The sequence below is a fragment of the Podarcis muralis genome, chromosome 2 (assembly GCF_964188315.1).
Source record: "Podarcis muralis chromosome 2, rPodMur119.hap1.1, whole genome shotgun sequence".
NCBI classification, from domain to species: Eukaryota; Metazoa; Chordata; class Lepidosauria; order Squamata; family Lacertidae; genus Podarcis; species Podarcis muralis.
This window is the reverse complement of record NC_135656.1, coordinates 88676130-88690922: the sequence shown is the minus strand read 5'-3', so window position 1 is coordinate 88690922 and position 14793 is coordinate 88676130.

Here is a 14793-nt window from a genome sequence, read left to right as displayed (position 1 = left end):
GGTACTTAATGAAGTAATTCATAAAGACCAAGCAGGCTTTCTCCCTGGTAGACATATGTGTGATAACACCAGGAATGTTATTGACATTTTGGAGCTTTTGCAAATTAAGAGGAATACAAGGGCGGTGTTGATTTTCATTGATGCAGAGAAAGCATTTGACAACATTTCTTGGATGTTTATGAAGAAAAATTTGGAAGGGATGGGAGTGGGACGGGGGTTTGAAAATGGAATAGAAGCAATTTACTCAGAGCAAAAAGCTAAACTGATAGTGAACAATGTGGTGACGGAGGAATTTAAAATTGAAAAAGGGACACGACAGGGGTGCCCTCTATCTCCTCTTTTATTTATTTCGGTCCTGGAGGTGTTGCTGAACATGATTAGGGAGGACCGGCAGGTACAAGGAGTAGAGGTCGGAGTGAAACAATACAAACTGAAAGCTTTTGCAGATGACCTAGTTTTAACATTACAGGAGCCAGAATCTAGCACAAAAAGAGTTTTAGAACTTATTTCTGAGTTTGGCCGGGTGGCGGGATTTAAACTGAACAAGCAGAAAACTAAGGTTTTGGCTAAAAATTTGACACCTACAGAAACAGATGGGTACCAGAAAGAAACAGAATTAACTGTGGTTAAAAGAGTGAAATACTTAGGGGTATATTTGTCTTCTAAAAATTTGAATTTATTTAAAGACAATTATGAAAAATGTTGGACGGAAATCAAAAAGGATTTGGAAATTTGGTGAAGATTGAAACTCACCTTGTCGGGCCGAATCGCAGCTATAAAGATGAATGTATTGCCGAAAATGTTATTTTTGTTCCAAACCCTACAGATCGTGGACAGAGTGGAATGTTTTGGAAAATGGCAGAGGGATATATCCAGGTTTGTCTGGCAGGGCAAAAAGCCCTGAATAAAATTTAAAATATTAACTGACTCAAAAGAAAGAGGGGGGTTTGCCCTGCCAGACTTGAGGCTGTATTATGAAGCTGCAGCCTTCTGCTGGCTGAAAGATTGGTTCCTGCTGGAAAACACTGATGTCTTGGATCTGGAAGGGTTTGACAATATCTTTGGTTGGCATGCATACTTGTGGTACAACAAGGTGAAAGCGCACAAATTGTTTAAAAACCATATTGTCAGAAATGCAATTTTTGCCGTCTGGATGAAATACAAAGACCTACTAGAAAGTAAGACCCCGAGGTGGCTATCACCGATGGAGGCCAAGGCTCGAAAAAGACCCAATATGGAGGCCTATTGGCCAAAATATTGGGAAATAATTGAAAGAATTGGAGATAATTGGAAGTTGCAGAGCCAGGAAAAGTTAAAAAGTAAGGTGCGAGATTGGTTACATTATGCTCAAATTCAAGAGGTCTTTAAAATGGACAAAAAAGTTGGTTTCCAGGTGGAAAAATCGAAATTGGAGACGGAACTGTTAGAACCAAAGACTAAGATACTTTCGAGAATGTATAACTTGTTGCTTAAATGGAACACACAGGATGAGATAGTTAAATCTGCCATGATAAAATGGGCACAGGATGTTGGTCACAACATTATGTTTGAAGACTGGGAAAGGTTATGGAACACCGGAATGAAGTTCACGGCATGTAGTGCCTTGAAAGAAAACATTATGAAAATGGTATACCAGTGGTACATGACCCCAGTCAAGTTAGCTAAGATATATCATCTGTCTGATAATAAATGCTGGAAATGTCAAGAGGCAGAAGGGACATTCTTTCACCTCTGGTGGACCTGCCCAAAAGTGAAGGCCTTCTGGGAAATGATTTATAATGAACTAAAAAAGGTATTTAGATATACCTTTCCCAAGAAACCGGAGGCCTTCCTTCTGGGCATGGTGGACCGGAAGGTGTCAAAAAAAGATAGAACCTTGTATATGTATGCAACTACAGCAGCAAGAATTCTCATCGCAAAGCACTGGAAGACACAAGATTTACCCACACTGGAGGAATGGCAGACGCAGTTGATGGACTATATGGAACTGGCTGAAATGACTGGCAGAATCCGAGATCTGGACGAGGAAATAATAGAGGAGGACTGGAAAAAATTTAAAGACTATTTGCAAAAACATTATAAACTGTATGAATGTTAAGAATGTGCACGATTGGGAAATGTTATGCTTTCGCAATTTGATTAAGTAAATGGTAAAGTAAGTGATAACAAAGAAAAAAAAGAGGAGACAAATGTGAAACAAATATATTATGTTTATTTTAAAGGTACTAAAACTGGGTTATAACACTCTGAACTTGGAAACATAATAATTGAAAGTTACAGTAAGTTGCGAAGTAAGGTAACAAATTGCTGACACTGTTATTGCATAGAACGCAAGGCCTGGAAGATGTGAGGAGGTCCAACTGACAGTGATAAATTATGGAAAGAGGATTTGACATATATTTATGTTTTTTTTATTTTCTTATATCTTCATAATCTGTTTCTTGTTTTTTACTCTTGTATTCTTGAACTTGTGAACCTATGGAAAGAAACGCAATAAAAAATATTTATAAAAAAAAAAATCATTTAGAATTTCAAACCGTCTTCTGTCCCTTTGGCCTTTTGTGTTTCATTCATTAGCTTCTGTGTCTGGAGCACTGGCAGTGAGTCCCATTGATTTCAGCGATATTTACATCTGAATAAGAAGAATCAGTGTGAGATTGCTTATATTTTGATGCTGAGTGATAGCCCTCCTTGACACTTGCTTAATTCTCTAATCTCAGAAACTCAAGCCTTTAATAAATATTAATTACAGGGTTCATTTGAACTGAGATTCTAGGGTGTGGAGGAACAAAAAATATTGTTCTCAAGGAAGAGAACAAAAGCAGGGCTTGATTTACCATTTGCGGGACCAGCAAGTCTGCTTCCTGCTGCTTCCTATGGTTATGGATTCACTGGTCCAATATAAACTCTAATGCTTCCCAGGGTCATTATTAATTAAAATAAATTGCACAATACCATAAAATATGCAGAATATATCAAGGATTTGAGTCCTGTTGTATAAATACAGGTACTCAGTGCCGTGAATATCTTGCTATACAGTACTCTGAAAGACACTTATGGTAACTGTAGCAGTGATTCACCAATAAGTTGTGGCCAGAAAATCTCCATTCAGTCCAACGGATCTCATTAATGACACAAAGATGTGTTAAGACAGGAAGTCCCTCAGTTCTTACACCCCAGCTTTGGAACTCCTTTAATTCAGAGATGTGCCAGTTCAGAAAATCAATTTTATATGGTGAAACCAGCAACATAGGAAACTGCCTTACACCAAGTCAGACCATGGTCCATCTAGCTCAGTATTGGTGACACTGACTGACAGCATCTCTCCAGGGTCCAAGCAGCACCTTTCCCAGGCTTGTCTGCAGAGCTACTGCTGTGTGTTTGGTTTTGTGGCACAGTGATCTTGTAAATGCACCCAAGCTTGTTGAGATTTGAGGTCCAGTACATCTCAGAAAACATTCAAAATGTGAGTTGATTCTGGAGCAGCTGAGTCACAGCTTCAAAGCGTTCACCGACTCTCGTGGTGCCTTTATGGTTTCTGACCACGTTGTTAAAAGCGGGCAGATGAATAATCCTTGAACTTCTTCTGACAGCGAGCTAAATGGCTGAGATTGTTTCGCTGTGTTGTTGGGAGTTCATATCACAAGCATCAGGAGGGAGAATGAAGAAGGGAGAAATAAACAGGTGGACCAGGCAGGCTGCCACACGACTTCTGAATCAGCAGCAGGCAGGACATATCAAGTTTGGGGTGCTGTTTCCTCTTATTTCCCTGCACGTTTAACTGCTCACGTGTGAGGTCCACAGATGCTAGCTGTGCGACTCTGAAGGAGGGAGTAATAGAACTTTGAAGCCATATCCATGTGTTCCGCCTGCATCACATGAAGGGAAGCGTGAGGCAATGCTCATTGGCCCCATACTTTAGCAAGGTAATACATGTCTGATCATGAACTTGCTAAAGCCCACTTACTCATATCAGCAGCGATCAGCAAAAGACCTGAGCAGCTTTGCTTTAGGAGCTCTGACCACCTGGGATGATTCTGATGTGTCAAGTTATAGGATTCTGCAGCTGTGGCTGCTTTGGTCGCACTTAGAGAGAGCAGGATGGCCTTGTTATGACTGCTGAGTATCTGGCACATATATTTTCGCTCCCAACTGGGACCAGTGAAGGGGTGAGGAAGCCCCACAGCTGACAGAAGAAAAAACCTGGGAACATGCTCCCCCCCACACACACACATACATCTGCTCTGCCAATGCAAACCCAGGAAAACCTTGGGTTTGGTAGCTCCTCTTTGTCAGTTTCCTATACTCCCTCCATTGCCCTCTCTCCAGGGCTCTCTTAGCCAAAGGGAGCTGAATCTCCTGAACTTTTCGCATCTCAGGGAAACTGAGAACATGCTGACATCACTTTGCACCGCATGCTAAAGCTGTTTCTCTGAACTTTGGCAGAGTCGGCTGAAAACTACCCAAGATGGAGAATGAGAAAACTTAAATTCAATTACCCCATCTGCATCCTTGGGAACCTTTGCTTTGCCGTCATCATTATTCTCCATCAGTACAACAGGAATAATGAGGCTTGCTAATGTAAAGCAAAATGATCGATGAAGTTCTTCCCAGGATTTTCGTTGTGGTGGCTCCTTCCATCGCAACAGTCCTCTCTCCCATCAACTCCAGCACACCTGGTTCTTGCAAAAGCCAGTGTATGTTTCATAGTCTAGTTCAGTGTTTCCCAACCTTGGGCCTCCAGCTGTTTTTGAACTACAATTCCCATCATCCCTGACCACTGGTCTTGCTAGCTAGGGATGATGGGAGTTGTAGTCCAAAAACAGCTGGAGGCCCAAGGTTGGGAAACACTGGTCTAGTTGAAGGACAGCCTGATTCACCCACATCCTTGCAGTAGATAATAGCATACAAAGAGTTGGATTGGGCCAATGACCCATCTAGTCCCGCCTCCTGTTCTCACATTGGCCAACCAGATGTTTGTGGAAAGCCCAAGAGCAGGACCTGACTGCAACAGCCCTCTCCCCATTTCTATTCTTTGTATATTGTTGTTTTACTGCTATGGCCGATGGCTGACGCAAATAAAGATTCATTCATTCATTCTCTCCCCATTTGTGATTCCCTGCAATTGGCATTCAGAGACACACAGATTATGAGCAATGTCACTATCATTATTGTGCTCAGGAAACTTAATTTCTATGTAAAGTTAACCCATGCCATTAAAAACTTTTCATTCATAGTGGTTACTAAAAAAATAATTTATTCATTTTAAGGATGAACTTAGTCCTTCATATTCTAGGTGTTCATTCAATGCAGATCCACTGCATAATCAAGATCAATTACTTCTGGTTATTACCGCCTTATAATTAAAAAAGGGTTGCACAGTTTTACCACTTCAGAAGGGTCACAGAGTGGGAATCTTAATCTCTGTTAGGACTTGAATGGAATCAAGGAAGGATAATTAATTAACCCTAGATTAATCAAAGCAGGCTGCAATATACATATTTTTCTCTGCATCATGCAGTTGGTCCATCTGGATCAGTTCTGCCTACTTTGAATGCAAGAAGGATGTTAAAAATTTCCTGGGGGCCAAATAAGACTGGAACAGTTAATTGCATTAAGGCAGCAAACATCTTGCTTTTGCTATGTAAATAGCAGCGGAGGAGGAGGAGCCTGAACAGCCTTTCGACCATGGAGGTGGGAGGTGGGGGAGGGAAGTTTAACTCTCTGCCTGCCTGCCTACCTGCCCTCCACAGGTCAGAAAAAATTGCTTCTCTGAAGCTTCTTTTTGAATTTCAACAGAAGTATCAGGTGAACCACAAAATGGTGTCTCCTCCCTGCCAGAGAAGAAGGGGTGAGTGAAGACCTACACCAGGAACAAGGGGGAAGAGACCAGCAGTGCCCCCTGTTTGCCAAGAGGCCCCTGTAGAGGAGCTGTATAACCAGCCTCCAAGGAGCACACCACTGCTGTTGCTGCCACCGTAGCAATGGGTGATCCATTCCTTGGAGGCTGGATCTGCTGCTCCTGTGGATCATGCTCCCTGAGGCAGTTCCTTCATCTTGCCTCATGGAGGGCCGGCCCTGCTCAAGATCACTGGAACTGCAGGAAACAGAGGAGTAGAAACATCTCTAAGTGTTGGCCCTGAGACCCTGGAAATGCAAGGGATTAAAATAAGACTTTCTGAATGCAAATCACCTGCTCTACCACGGATATTCTCCCTCCCAGCTCAGAAGTAGAGTTATATTATTGTCTGTTTAGCACCAGAATACTTATTGTCCTTGTCCCAAAACGTGCTGGCGGATATCACAGCAGAAGGGCAATTTAACATACAACAAACAAGCAAGCAGCTCAGCTATGCACTTGCGCCGATATGGAGAAAGCTCTTTGATTTCTTTATTTTTTAATCTATTTAATATTTACTTAGATCCTCCTTTTTCTTGCTCTTACTACCTATGGCAGCATAATTCTTACAAGCCCGCTGAATAAGATTTCCAATTACTCTTTCTTTACTTTAAAGAAAAAGACCCTTCTCTAGAAGTTTCATCTTAATTAAATTTGTTCACAATAGACAGAGGTCACTCCCATGCCGCCTTTAGAAAACATAGCAAGATGTCATAAATTTGTGTTGATTGCCATCTTCTGGAAGAAGAGGGAGAAACCACCTCTCTCACTAAAGTAGATTTAAGTTCACAAACATTTCCAACATCCAGAACATCTGCAGAGAGGATCTAGAAAATAACTAGTGGGTAGCTAGAAGAACTTTGTGCGGCCTGCCTTGACGGTTAATCCAATAACTTGTGAATTCATCAAGGTCATAATCCTAAAAGTACGGTGGAAACAAAAGAAAATGCTAAAAAGAAGAATGAAGACCTTTGGGAGAGCTTATCTGTTTATGAGTTGTAATTGCCTGTAAATGTGAAATAAATTTTGCTAATTAGCCAGCTGAGGAGCAGAGCTATTACAAGAAGCCAGGGGAGGCCTAGAAATTTTGCTCTTGAGGTGAACCCTCCCTCCCTCCACCTTCCATGCATACCTGCCAAGTGCCTTGGAAAAAACCAGGATATTCCCCTTTTTTTGCACGAGATCGTGGTGGCCATTTTGGGTGCCATGCTCTCGTGCCTCACACTTGTCCTGGAAAAAGTGCTTTCTTCAGGGCCACATGTTTTTGGATGCCTGGGTAAAAGTGAGGCGCAGGTCATGTGCTCTGAAATAAAAAACAGCTTGTCTGAAAGGGACCTGATTCTCATCTAGCTAAATGGCTAAGAGGTATGGAAGAAAATGAGAGGGCCCTTACACACACCTGCAACTGGGTGTGGGAGAGTGATCCTTTTGTGAAAATGACTCCATGAAACAACAGAGAGCCATTTCACAGAGAAATGAATGCAAATGGAATATATTATAAAACAAGACCTCACTGTGTTTTTGTCAGGTAGGAGTTAAAACTAAAAGACACTGAGCTCAAGAAAGCAAACCTATGTATACAAATAGAAGTTCTGTCTGGTTTTGTGGTCTTTTTTTAGCTCGGCCATTGACTATTCATAAGGCACACACTTAGCCTACATAACCAATGAAGTGCGCAGCTGCATTGTTTTTTATTCTGTGCCATCTGCAAACCTATTTTGTGTTGGAGAGAGGGGTTTGGAAGAGCGATCCTTACTCTCTTATAGCAGAGTTAAGCACAATGGCAAATGTTACCAAGCACATTCACATCTGCCAACTCTAAACAGATGTTCCCCAGGAAAATACTTAGGCTAGAATAAATCACAGACACCTAGCTTTGCAAATAACCAAGTGTTTTATTCACTGACTTTCCTGAAGTTACAGCAAACAACATGGACGTAGCCAGGATTTATGTTGGAGGTGCAGGCTTTATGTTAGGGGGGGGGGGGGAAGAACCGAGTTATCTGCGGCACAATTGATCAGTTAGATAAGTATTTGTATTTATTTACTTGATGGGGGGCACCTGCCCCCCTGCCCCCTCCTGGCTAGGTAAAGCTAAAAGGTAAAGGACCCCTGGAAACTTAAGTCCAGTCAAAGGCAACTATGGGTTGTGGCATTCATCTTGCTTCAGGCCGAGGGAGCTGGCGTTTGTCCACATCTGCGTTTGGTGGTGCTGTGGTCTAAACCACTGAGCTTCTTGGGCTTGCTGATTGGAAGGTTGGCAGTTCGAACCCCGCGATGGGGTGAGCTCCCATTGCTCTGTCCCAGCTTCTGCCAACCTCCTAGCTATGCCCATGGCAAACAAGTTCCATCTGATGGCTATAAAAATGAAGAGGAAAGGGCTTCCAAGTGACATAAAAAGAAAATAACTTGATTTCCTTACAAAAAGGTTCATGCAATATTTGAGTTAGCAATGATTCAGGCTGTAGAATCTCCTTTTAGAGAGGTTCAGTACACTTTCAGGGAGCTCCACCCACCACAGGGAACCTGAGCTCAGGTTAACCCTTTCATGCACACAAGTATCAGTCAGTAAGTAAGTGTATATTACAACATTCTGGTCATTCTTTCAAAGTTTGATATACAGTTGTACCTCGGGTTAAGAACTTAATTCGTTCTGGAGGTCCGTTCCTAACCTGAAACTGTTCTTAACCTGAGGTATCACTTTAGCTAATGGGGCCTCCCGCTGCCACTGCAGTGCGATTTTTGTTCTCATCCTGAAGCAAAGTTCTTAACCCGAGGTACTATTTCTGGGTTAGCGGAGTCTGTAACCTGAAGCGTCTGTAACCTGAGGTACCAATGTAATATGGGAAAGAGCTGTTGGGGAGGAATTATATGGGGGGTGTCTATAGGACGCGTACTTTGTGTTAGTGCTGGCTCTGTTCCCATGGTAACTTAAGTATGCTCTTCCTTAGGTTCTGATTCAGTAGGCAACAGAATGGGGTACAGTGGAAAAAGGCATGAGCATTTGGCTGTCACAAAACATATAACTCAGATGTCAAAGGTGAAGATGTGTGTCTTCAGAATATGATGGAAACCAACATATTGAAAGAAGAAGAAGAAGAAGAGTTTGGATTTGATATCCCTCTTTATCACTACCCGAAGGAGTCTCAAAGCGGCTAACATTCTCCTTTCCCTTCCTCCCCCACAACAAACACTCTGTGAGGTGAGTGGGGCTGAGAGACTTCAGAGAAGTGTGACTAGCCCAAGGTCACCCAGCAGCTGCATGTGGAGGAGCGGAGACGCGAACCCGGCTCCCCAGAGTACGAGTCTATCGCTCCTAACCACTACACCACACTGGCTCCCAAAAGTCATTTGCATTGCAGGGGGTTGGACTAGATGACCCTTGGGACCACTTCCAACTTTACAGTTCTATGATTCTACAATCCTAAGTTGTTTGATACTTCTCCACCTGGCAAGTCACTACTTCTTTAATATTGGTTTTCCCCCAACAGTTTTCAGTGCATAGTGAACTTGCCGTCTTACCACACTGAGGTGCTTTCAGAAAGCTAGTATAGTATATAAAAAGGCCAGGAGGGGAAAACATAATAATCATGATTTCTCTTTTCACTTCAGATATGTGTGTTCTGTGCCTTCTTAAATTCTACTGAACAAAAAAGTATTTGCCAGAGACTGGGCACCATATACCACTACTAGAAATTCCAGAGCAGAGCTTGAATTTTCAAGAAATGCTCACAAGATGGCAGCACATCACTTTCGATTCAGTGGCAATCAGTCCTGGTAAAATCATTACCATGTTGCCAGGAGGGTAATGCTATTTTAGGACAGATTTATAGGATCTATTGGTTTGCACCCTAGAAAGAGAGAATGCACAAATGTTTTAAGTTGCCTTACGGTGGTGAGATCTATGCGAAATGAAGTCTTGCGAAAAGCAACACACACAAATTGCAGCCTCCATATTTTTAAGGTACAAATTGATAGGATTGCAGCAACACCCATACAGGGCTTTTCCTCCCTCCAGACCTACTCATGACACAAACTCTAGGCTGCCCTGTGGCATGGCAACAACAGCGACTGGGGGGGGGGGTCAAACACAGCAGAAACAAGCAGGATATAACAGGGAGAGAGGGAGAGAGAGCTCAGCAGGAACAGTGGCAGATGCTGAATCACAATACAGTGGTACCTCGGGTTAAGAACTTAATTCGTTCTGGAGGTCCGTTCTTAACCTGAAACTGTTCTTAACCCGAGGTCCCACTTTAGCTAATGGGGCCTCCCGCTGCTGCCGCGCCGCTGGAGCACAATTTCTGTTCTCATCCTGAAGCAAAGTAATTAACCCGAGGTACTATTTCTGGGATAGCGGGATAGCGGAGTCTGTAACCTGAAGCGTCTGTAACCCGAGGTACCACTGTACATTCCTAAGGCAAATGCTTGTCAAGACATCCCTTCTTCTTGATAGGCCATAACTTCAAAACAAAACAAAACACCTTACAACCAAGGTACGGAACTGGATCCAGCCAGCAGGCCAGTTTTGTATCTCCCCTACTCTCATCCAAACAGGGACAAATCTGGCAGGTGAGTGGGGCTGCCTGCCTGTCAATCACCTAGTGCCACAATGAAGTCAGTGGCATGGCACTGGGTGACTGGGACTTCCAAGCACAATACAGGACTCACTGTGAGCAGCTTACAAAGTCAGGTGGTTGGCAGGGGGGCATGGCTTGGGCCAAATGGGGTGGGGGGGATAATTAGGCCTGTGAGCCAGAGGTTCCTCACTCCCTGACTAAGAGGTAAAGCACACGCTTTTCATGCAGAAAGTCTTGGGCTAAATCTCCAGCATCTACAGGTAGAGTTGTAAAAGGATACCTTTGTTGGAAACCCTAGAGAGCCTCTGCAAGTCAGTGCTGTAGACACTACTCAGCCAGTCAGGCCAATTGCCCCTTCCTATGCTATCAGAAGGTCGGTGGTTTGAATCCCCGTGACGGGGTGAGCTCCCGTTGCTCAGTCCCTGCTCCTGCCAACCTAGCAGTTCGAAAGCACGTCAAAGTGCAAGTAGATAAATAGGTACCACTCCGGCGGGAAGGTAAACGGCATTTCCGTGCGCTGCTCTGGTTCGCCAGAAGTGGCTTAGTCATGCTGGCCACATGACCTGGAAGCTGTACGCCAGCTCTCTCGGCCAATAAAGCGAGATGAGCGCCGCAACCCCAGAGTCATCCGCAACTGAACCTTATGGTCAGGGGTCCCTTTACCTTTTATGCTATCCCTGGGTTACTGGTTCCTCCTGTCCTTCCAGACTCCTCACCACACCTCCACCATCTGTGTGTCTCCACTTCGTACTCTTTCTTTTAGGAGCATTATGTCATCTTGCCCCCTTCCTAGAGTAGCTGCTCTCTCTTTTATTTATAGTCCTCTTTGTAGCCTCCCTTGGTTCTCTGTCCCATTGATGCTGCCTCCCACCCTGCTGCTATTCACTACCATTCCTGCCTCTCTCTTGCCCCCATCACATTTCTCTCTCCCGATTAGAGCTGCCTGGACTGAGTGACCGCTGGCGCTTTCTTGTGTGAAACCCACAAAAAAACTCCAAGCTGGGCCTGTCTGCAGTCCAGGAACCTTTCATTTGAACACTGGTTTAATGGCAGCTGTCCTCATGTATCTGCCTGCCTGCCTGCCTCTTTTTATATGTAAACACGCACACACTCATATACATATTTAAAAGGAATAGATTAAATTTTCTGTTAACAACAATCAGGGCACAGCAACACGAGCCTTTATAGATGTTTAGATTCCCAGCGTGGCCTCTAAATCGATGGCTAAACTGGTTAAAAAAAAGAGGAAAAACTGCGAAGTCAGCATGCTGGAAATCAATCAGGAAGAATTATAGCAAGGGCTGGATTAAAAATGTGCCGGGATGACAGGGAATTAAATATTAATTTGCGTTGCACAGTTAAGGCCAATCAGTCTTTGGCACGATGCTGCAGCGAGAACAAAGGTCATGCGAGGAGGGCAGCCTGCCAGCACAATCAATCTTTCCTTCTCCCCCCCTGTTCCCACATAAGCAGAGGGTTTTTTTAAAAGGATGCTGTTCTAAGTTCTCAAGCGCCTAGACAAGTGCCTAGCGAAAAGAGAGTGATTAACCCTGTCCCTGAACAAGCCACCTCTCCTACTGAAGTGGTTCAGATACTCAGCTTGCCTTTTAAATATCACAACTTAACTTTTTGTCATTAGAAGGTTATATATTATTTTGAGTCCCTGGCATGATGCTCATCTGCACTGCAGAGCCCTCAGACATATGCCTTGGCCTTCTGACCATCCCATTTATTTTTTAAAAAAAAACCAACACAACTTTTTTAAAGAAAAAAATGATTCTATTTATTTATTTGCAGGGAGACTGCTTGCATATTTTGGTTCTGCGTCTTATTTGTTTTGGGGGGTGTCTCAGTGTTTTGTCTATTGTTTGGGGGAAGGTTTGTTTTTATCACTAGCTTTTCCTCTGTGAAATTAGTGTGTTGTGGTGTGCACAACAGTGTTTTATATGTCCAAGTGTGCTCCCAGGCCAGAAAAGGTCGGGGACCCCTATTGTAGCATGTTGACTGAAAGGAATCGTGCCCCTTCCCCTCCCCTCACTACAAGAGCGGTTAGGAGGAATGCCCTGGAGGTTGCCTGGGGCAACCCAGTCATATGGAAGGCTTATTATTATTATTATTATTATTATTATTATTATTATTACCTCTTCTCCACCTGCCCCAGCAGCTGTTGCCTGAGGTGGCAACTTCACCCTGCCTTACTGTAGAGTTGGCTCCAAGGAAAGAAACCCAAAACCAAGACAGCAGCAAAATGTACAAACTCCTGTCCTTTTCGGTGGTGTATGAAGATCCCTAGATGTACAAAATGGTGGGCAATCTATACTGTGCTTTACTCAGCTAGAAGTATAACCAGTACCTGCAAGTAAAGAATGGATAAAAGTGCCTGGAATCCATTTCCAAGTTGCAGTTAACAGATTCAGTGGTTGGTGAGTCCGTCTTATTTTGTAAATACAGAAATAGAAACACAGGAAGCTGCTTTATACAATATGATAGTAGCTTAGTACTGTCTACTGTTAGCAGTTCTCGAGTTTCAAATGCCAGCCTTTTCCCACCCTACCTGCAGATGCCAGGGGTTGAACCTACGATGTTGTAAATCTCTATCACTAAGCTATGGTCCTTCCCCTCCCCCTTAGCAATCTGCTAAAGAAATATTTTGAAGACATAACATAATGAAGATCACATGTTTTGGGATGGGGGGTGATGGGAAGGTGAGGTCCCTGCAGGATTTCATGGTGCGAACTAAAAGCATCAGCCAGGGCGGGGGGTGGGAAATTGATCCCATAGCACTGATATTGTAGAATAATTCATGGCATGACAAACTTTAGTACCATAAAATGGCATGGAATAAAAAATGGTCATCTTTGAAAATGTGCACACCAACACGCACAAGTATGGGTGGAAGTCTCTCGTTGCTTTTCGCTTTGGTATCATCTGTGTTTGCACTTAAGCAATTTTGTGCTATCGGTTTGCTTGTTTTTAATCTTCAGTTCTTGTCATTTAAATGCGGAACAAATACCATCTGTGAAACTGACATTGTCCAGGTATTTGTTTTGTTGCCAAGGAGCTTGGGTAAATCACCCAAACCAAATTACAGAAAGGAGAACTGCAGATATTACCCAAACAATTGGTTAATTCCCTTTTTCATTCTTTCACCCTAGCAGGGGTGCCAGCTTGAATAAAATATCGCTGTGGGGGAGGAAAGCCCTGCCCTGAATATTCAGTCATAAGATGCGGCACATGCGCACCATTTGAATGACAACGTCCATCAGCTTTGGGGGGCTTGGCCTCCATAAATACTTTATTGGGCAGGGGAGGGGGGTGAAGGAACCTCAGCCCCTAGGAGTTGGCTCCTATGCATGGGGAATCTGTGGCCTTCCAGAAGTTGCTGGACTGCAACTCCCATCATTCCCTGGCCATTCGCTTTGCTGGCCGGGGCTGATGGAAGTTGGAGTCCAGCTACATTTGGAGGAGAAGAAGAGTTTGGATTTGATATCCTGCTTTATCACTACCCGAAGGATTCTCAAAGCGGCTAACATTCTCCTTTCCCTTCCTCCCCCACAACAAACACTCTGTGAGGTGAGTGGGGCTGAGAGACTTCAGAGAAGTGTGACTAGCCCAAGGTCACCCAGCAGCTGCATGTGGAGGAGCTGCGAAGTGAACTCAGTTCACCAGATTACTAGTCTACCTCTCTTAACCACTACACCACACTGGCTCTCATTTAGAAGGTTCCTTATCCCTGCCCTCCATGAAATATGGATGTACAAGTCATTCAGAGCCACAATGAATGCACGAGTGGCTGTTACTCCTCTAAAGGAGCATAAAAGTAGCCTGCTGGATCAGGCCAATGGCCCATCCAGCTTAGCATCCTGCCCAACCAGATGCCTGTGGGAAACCAGGGAGCAGAGCACAAAGGCCCTTTCCCCTCCTGTGGTTTCCAGCAACTTGTATTTAGAAGCCTCACTGACTCCAACTGTGGAGGGAGAGCAAATCCAACACGGCTAGTAGCCATCAATAGCCCTCTCCTCCATGAATTTGCCTACCCCTCTTTTAAAGCCATCCAAAAAAGCAAATATATTCTGACGGGGGGGGGGGGGGAATTGTGCTGATTTGTCCTGCTGTCCCTCTGCTGTCCTTTTCTCCACAGAACATTCTCTTCCAGCAAAAAGGTTCCGCAATTACTTCAAATTCCAAAGTATATGTATAAAAAATTCCCAGCTAGTTCAAGAACCTGAATGGCCACACAAAACTTGAAACAGATTTTCAGAAAAGCATATTACTATTACTATTCAAAACAGAAACTAGCAGATCAAAGCGGAGCAC